The sequence below is a fragment of the Corvus brachyrhynchos genome, unplaced genomic scaffold (genome assembly GCF_000691975.1).
Source record: "Corvus brachyrhynchos isolate BGI_N302 unplaced genomic scaffold, ASM69197v1 scaffold338, whole genome shotgun sequence".
NCBI classification, from domain to species: Eukaryota; Metazoa; Chordata; class Aves; order Passeriformes; family Corvidae; genus Corvus; species Corvus brachyrhynchos.
This window is the reverse complement of record NW_008239334.1, coordinates 716505-723890: the sequence shown is the minus strand read 5'-3', so window position 1 is coordinate 723890 and position 7386 is coordinate 716505. Positions and strand designations below refer to the sequence as shown.

General features: G+C 48.4%; 1 long non-coding RNA gene across 1 annotated transcript; it reads right to left on the bottom strand.

Moving 5' to 3' along the window:
- Window positions 1–2816: 2816 nt before the first annotated feature.
- Window positions 2817–7129, bottom strand: LOC108448402. The gene is made up of 2 exons (XR_001864287.1): window positions 6912–7129; window positions 2817–4214 (listed from the first exon to the last, which is right to left on the bottom strand). It is a non-coding gene; the product is annotated as an uncharacterized LOC108448402 (long non-coding RNA).
- Window positions 7130–7386: the final 257 nt, after the last annotated feature.

Sequence of the window (7386 nt, the reverse complement as noted above, 5' to 3'; positions counted from 1 at the left end):
CCCGGGCAGGGGATGCTCGCAGGGACCGCAGGGGTGGCACTGTCACACGGGCCCTAACTGCCACCCTTTGTTCCTTTTCTCTTCCCCATGCCTGGCCGCCCTCCCCGCCAGGAGATCTGTGATTGTGTGCATGTGCACACGCGTGTTTGAGGGTGGGTGGAACCCTAATTGTATATTATTAAAATATTATGGGTTTTTTTCCCCCTTCCAAGCTGCGGCAACGCGCAGCACCTCCCCGATGTCTAGTGCAGCTGGCTCCGACTGGCACTTGCAAGGTTGTCCTCCAGGTGCTGCATCAGAAATCTTTTGACACAGTGTCAGTAATTAAGTGTACAATTAAGAGAATGTCTGCAATTAAGTTCAATCAGTCAGTCAATCAAATCTACATTTGTAAAGGGTTTCTAAAGGGCCTCTCATCCAAACCTCCCCTCTGCTTCTGGGCTCGGCAAAGTTAGCACCAGACAAGGCAGCGTTTATTTGAAGCAACTGGAAGGGCTGGAAGGTTTGCATTGAAATGGTGTTTGAGGCCGGGCTGTCTATTGAATAAAAACTGGCTTTAAGTGAAGCATTTAGGCACAACAATGAAATGTAACCATTAAAAAAGCTGAAAACTCGTGGCTTTTCCAGCAGTGTGTCTCCCTGGGCTCAGCAGTGTAATTCCTCACCTTGTTTCCTTGGGGAAATGTTCAGAAAGAACAGATATTTTGCTGGAATAAGCCAGCCTGGTTTTGTGCCATTTCAGGGACCTTTCAGCTCCTGATGGTTCAGTTTTTGACAGGGAGGTTGCAGTGGGTGAGCACTTGCTGCTTTTATGCTGCCCAGTAAGAGAACCTGGCCTGCCTGAGGGTTTATTCGTGATTGTTTCCCTCCAATACACCAGGGATCCCTGTGCCTGAAGGCTTTAATGCACCTCAGTACAGCACGGGACTTGCACATGCAAGCTGCCAAAGAAATGCGCCTCAAATCCATCCCTTCCACTGGGGTTCTCCAGCTTCCCTCACCAAGCTGCGGTGACAGAAACCGTTCAGGGTTTGATGGTCACAAACAACAGCAGGAGAGGGCACTGGGTGTGAAGTGCCCCAGAAGCTCCCAGATGCTGGCACAGACCCTGCTGGCTGGCACTTGTTGGCTGCTGGGCCCTGGTCTCACTCCTTTCCCCCGAGAGGAACCTTCTCCTCTGTGAATTGCCAGATCTGAATCATCAGCTGCTCTCTACGGCCTGGGAATATTCAGTCTCTAGACTGCAGATATTACTCCAAAGAGTAACTGGAGGGTTTTTCTTGTCTCTGGTGCTACATCAGTGTGAGCAACAAGCCGTGGTTCCTTTGATAACGAGCTTGCATTTACACAGCACCTGTCAGCTCTGAAGGGAGCTCTGCTAACTCAGCCCGTGCTGACAGAGCCTTGTCCACGGCACTGCACAGCTCTGGCAGTTTGTCTGCTGTCTCGTTATGTGCCTTGCTTTAATGTATGGAAAGCTGTTACCCAAAATGTCCTTCATATAGGGAAAAAAAGAACAAATGGATGAGTAATGTATGACTTGTAGTGCTGTAAACATTCCCCAGCATGTCATTAATACCCAGCTTTATTTGTGTCTTCATCCACAGGCCTCTCCTGCCCTGCCGAGGAGGGCTGGGGAGCTGAAGCCGGGCAGGGAGGAGAGGAGGGAACGGTGGGAAGGCAAATTTTGCTCCAATGGATCTTCAGCAGCAGCAGTTCTCTGCACAGAGTTCTGCCCTCCAGACCTGGGGCAAGGTAGGATCCCTTGTTTTATTACTTTTAGTTGGCAAATACACAAAGTTGTGCGTTTTTCATCCACTTGTGCTTGGCAAGTGAGACCTACCCTGGTGCACTGGGACTCCTGGTTTTGCTAAAAGGATAACAACGGAAAAAACTCCAATTTCTGCCCAGTGCTCTTGACACCCACCACCAGAACTCCAAAGAATGGCTTGCTGAGCTCTCAGATGCTCTGAGGGAAAATCCTTCAGGAAAAGGAGGTGTTAAGGGCTGGGTTGGACAGGGCTCTGAGCAGCCTGGGATGGCAGAAGGTGTTGGAATGGGACAATCTTTAAGACCCCTTCCAAAGCAAACCGTTCTATGAAAAGCCATCAAGAGCTGGTTTTGGTGGTGATGAATTTCAAGGTATGGAGTATGAGATGGATAAGAAAACCTGAAGCAGTGCAGAGCTGGCCAGAGTCCCATTTGCAAATCTGTAGTTGCAGTGATTTGGTTTGAACTCGAGTGGAACTTCAACACTGAGCAGGGAAAGCTGCTTTTGTGAGATATTCAACACAGGGGCTGTGCTGGGCTCAGGAATGGGCCTGGAAACAAGGACCAGGAGCTTTGACACTCGCTGAGTGGGAGAGCTCAGCGGGGGGGGGGGGGGGAGCCGGTGGCCGTGCTCTGTGTTTGTAGGAAAAGCCATCAGCAAGTGCTTCCTGAATGCTTTTCAAATCAGTCAGAGAGAAGGGGCCGGGGAAAAGAAGGATTAGGCTGGCGGCTGAGGAATAATACAGGACAATAAATTCTCGAAATCTGCTAGTAAATCTATCAAGGCGAATAATACATCCCGATGGGAGGAAGACATTATTTGTTTTTTTGTTTTAAATTTGCCAGATCTCCTTTTTTTTTGCATTTGTCTCAGGGAGGTGAGGACTTTGAAAAGGCAATTACAACTGGTGAGTGATTAGTGTTAGATGTGACACATTTATGCATCAAATATTTAACTGCATTAACCTTCAAGGAATTTACACTGACACCTTGAAAGATCTATCCTGTGCTCAGCCTGAAAAATCTGAATTCTCCCTCAACTTCCATCTTATTTACATTAATTTTATTACAAAATAAATGAGTCTAAAATATTGATGGAGTTTTTCCAGGTTCTGAAGGTGGTGTGGCAGGAGAGTTGGAGGGAAGCAGGCACAACTGGGGATTCTTTAGGGAGAGGTTTTTGAGGGAACGCAGTGGTGCAAGCGCACTGAAATGAGGTTATTTTCTGGTTTCTTCCCTGGCTGTCCCATCCTGGAGGGAAGATGACTGAAAGGGATGAGGTTACACAGCTCGTTTATCCACTTTAGGGTTTAATTTCCTGCTAATAAGGTATTTAAACCTTCCAGAAAGCAGCTTGTGGTCTTTGTAGACTTTTAATCTTTACACATTATGCAGAAAGGAAGTACATGCTCACAGAGGGTTCTTACTGGGGATTTTCAGGAAATATTCAGGTTATTAAAGAGCTCCTCGTGCTGCTCCTCTCCAGTTCCCAGCAGTGTGGTCTCTGCCTGGTGTATCCAAATTTCCACGTGGTTCCCCAGCTCTGGCAGTGGGAAGCAGCTCCTCTGGTGCCGGTTCAGCTCCATGTCTCTTGTGCTTCACTCCACTGAAATCTGGTTAGGTACGAGACAGACTCCGGTGGAATGAAGGACAACAGAACCCATGGATCGTCCTCATTTCCCTCGGGAAAACGCGGGCGAGGTTTTGGGGTGCTAAGGTGCCTTTAGGGACGCCCGCTGGGTCACCTGCGATGTTCAGGCGTGTGTGGGAGGTGTGAACTTGGTGCTTGGAGGGATTCTCTGGGCTGAAATCATCCTTTTCCTTTCCCCCCACCATATCCGTGTTTTTCACCTCTGTAACTTTAGCCTGGAACAAAGCAGCCACTTTGGACACTTAGTCCTGTTAATTGTGGGAACAACCGAGCCAAGGATGTGGCAACCTCGTCTTTGGAAGGCCTTTAAGGCACCAGGAGCTTCTGCAAAGCAAATGCTCAAGGCTTTTTTTGTCTTTTATGGCTTTTACAAGGGGGCTGCGACCAGATAATGGCCACGGCCTTAAACCCTGAACTTACAAAACCCAGGGAATGCCTGGAGGCGATTTTCCTCAAAGTGCCGGTCCTTTTTAGAGACCTCTGGCCATACTGGGAGTGCGTTAAGGTACTGCTTCCCTTTAGCCGTGACGGGGGAGAGATAATCCCATTTAGTCCCGGCCCCAGGATGTGGGAACTGGGGTTTGCTCCCTTCAGGTGCTTCGTGAAGCCCGGGCAGAGCAGGGAACTCATCCCCTGTCCCAGCGTGGCACTGCCAGGCTGCCCCTGCTCATCCCTTCTGTGAGATGGATCATGGATATCATGGATATCATGGGATTGCCCTGTGGCACCATGATGATTTAAATAGTTTAAAACCCTCTAAAGGGTGTTCAGCCTCTTCCTGAAAGCTTCCAATCTGTGAAAGAGAAAAGTAATGAAAATTAAGACTGTTAGGAATATTCCACCTTGAAAATCCAACCCATCCCTACATCTGTGCAATAAAGACATTTCTGAGATTCCTGTAAAGGAATCTGTAGGTTGAAATATTTTACTTTATGGATATGTCCATGGTTTATCTATAACATTAACAAATCAGAACATAATGCATATCCTTAGCATCGCATGTTGCTTCTCCTCTAAATAACTGAAAACAGTAAGACAAATCTATCTCGAAACACACAAATCCCATGAATGAAATGAAAATTCACCACATCCCAGCAAGGAATTGCAAATGGTGTTTCCAGTTTGGGTGGCTTTGCCAAATTAAGGTCCCAACTCCTTCCTCCTTAATGCCTGGGAAAACTGGGGCTTTCAGAAGGGTCCAGTTCTGACTTTTGGCAAACCTCCCACGCACTTGGATAACTTTAGATTTCAAATTTTAATTTGCTTGCACTTTGCAGCTTGGGAAAAGAGAGCTTAAAGTGCAAAACTTGCCTTGGAGGTGAACTGAAATGTTTGCCTGCACTTAAATTAAAAAAAAAAAAACCACAACCCTGAAAACCAACCAAAAACCCAACCCACAAACCCCCAGTGCGGAGGTGCTGATGGACGATTTAAGAGAACAAATAGTTCAGGGTGTTTCTCTCTCTCTCCTGCTTTTAAATCGAAACCTGCTGCTGCCCTGAAGCCTCTCCCTTGGTTTTGTCAGGACTTGTTAAAAGCTTCTGGGTAAGCCCTGAGAAAGGGTGGCCTAGGCAGGAACCCATCAACTGAAATTCCTCAGTGCAATCCTGGCTTATTTGAAATGCCTTTTATCAGGCAAGTTAGGACGGGTTCAGCCCCGAAAATGCCTCATGCGCGGCTCCCGGCCATTAACCCCTTCCTGCCTGGGACGCACCGAGCCCAGCACAGGGAGCGAACAGCTGCAGGCTGGGTTCGGCTCCAGCTTCCTTCGGGAGCAGCTCAGATCGTTAAATCAAGGTGCTTATCAGCGAAATCTCACATTAAATAAATGGTAATAAAAACCTGAAATACGAGCTCCAGGGACCCACCTCCAACAGCTCCCCTCAACTCTGAACAGCCAATTTCAAGTGTAGGGAGTTGGGATTTTCAAATTTTTATGAGACACCCCTTGATTTTTGCTTTTCACTTGGGAGAAGTGAAGGGTCAGGCTGCAGCTCCCCCTGAACAGCAGCAAAGGTCTGCTGCATCCTTCAGAAGGGGCAAACCTTTAATTAAAGGTCAGGTAAACTTGTGCTGGATGTCCCTGAACTTTAAAGTGAGCAAACGTTTCTCTGTTCCTTTGTCTGTGGAGGAACCAAGCAGTCAAGGCAGATGCTCTGAGCCAGCTGCATTGGCTACACTGAAAGGGCTTTGCATGAACCCCAGGGGTTGCAACCTCTGGAAATTCAGTGCCGTGCCCTCTGTGCTCTGAAAAGTGCCAGGAACTCCCCATCCTGGAGAGAAAATATGAAATAATTCCTGTCCCTGTAATATTGGCTCAGCTCTGACACTGGGACTTCCAGAGGCAGCACTTCCACAGCCCCAGCCTGATCCAGCTGTTGTGTCCCACAAGAACCTTTGGGCTGTTCCTGCTCAAGGCACGTTCTGCTGCTCATTCAGGGGGTTCCTGCCTTTCTCAGGTGTTACCCTCACACTTTTCCATATGTTTTGCTTTCAACTGGCTGCTATTTCTTTCAAAAGGGAAATTCCTCTTGGTTTTGAGGAAGTTTTACCCCATAATAATCAGCTACATTTGAAATTGGCTTTACCCCTGTCCATTGCACGTGGAGAGGAACCTGATTGTTCAGCAGCAGCTGAAGCCAAAGCTCGTGGTTCTCTCTTGGAAAAGTGAGAGAAGGCCTTCGGACACTTTTGCTGGTACACAACAGCCGACACAAGGCATCCACAGAAAGGGGAAGATGCAGCCTGAGCCCCCTGGTCCCTCTGATCCCAGAGATCAGGAGGGAGCTCACCCAAGCTAAGCTTCAGCACCTTATAACACCACATCACAATGACTTTGGGACCTCAGAGACCTGCGCGAACTCAAACTAAAGCAAGTTAAAATTGTCTCCATAAGGCAAATTAACAAATGTGACTGTTTTCTAAAATATTTCACTTCTTGGGATATCACTGGATAGGAAACAATTTTAAGTGATTCACAGAAAAATCAACAGAAAAATCAACTGATGAAAATTAAGTTAAATCCTTACAAGTGGTGGCCTGGAGAGCAGCTCAGATCTGGTGTTTGTTGCACCAGTGCAAGTCCAGAGGGACTGCAAGGTTCTGATTGAGTCAGACTGTTCTGAAACCAACCTCCACACTCTCGGTGGTTTGGGAAATACCTCCCCATGTGCCATCAGCTGCTGCTTTCAGTAACTTTGATATCACTTACGACTTGAAACATCCCCAGGAGCTGTTTAAGAAGTTCTCATTTTTCCTTTTAGAAGCCATGTCCTGGCTTCAGCTCCCACGTGGCCCCGGGCAGCTGTGTTCGTGTTTGTAGGGAATGAGCTGCGCTGCTGCCACAGGAACGGGATTAATGAGAACACCTCGTTAAAGCATCCTGTGTCTCCACTCCCCAAACCCCCATCTCTACACAGGTGGCTCCCAGACCCTGCCCCACTTTTACCCAACCCCTCCGGACACGTGGATGGAGCAGTCACTCACTCACCTGGCTCTGGTGAACAGGTCCCAATCCCATCCCGCGGCCGCTCCACTCAACTTTGAACCAAAACAACAAAAACAAGCTAAGGAGGCAAGAGACTCAGCTAGAACAGTGGGCGAGTAAGGAAACTGGGGGGTTCTTTCTTTCTTTCCATGTTTGGAGCAGACTCGGGGGGCGGGGGCCCAGGACAGCGCGGTCCCGGCCCCGGCCCCTCCCGGCGGCCGCAGGTGCGGCTTTATCCCCGCGCTCACCTGCGGCCGCAGCCAATGGAGCTCCCGGCTCCTCCCTGCCCGGCCCTCCCCGCACTCACAAAACCACTCAAACGGCCCCAAAACACTCCAGCCTCCTCTGCTGTTCCTCCTGCTGCGCTCCAAGGTCTTGCTTATAAACCCAATGTTAATCCAAAGTATAGGAAAAAGTGCACTTTAATTTTTGCCCCATTAATTGCCTTTTTTTAGTTGCCTTTCCATACAAGAAATAT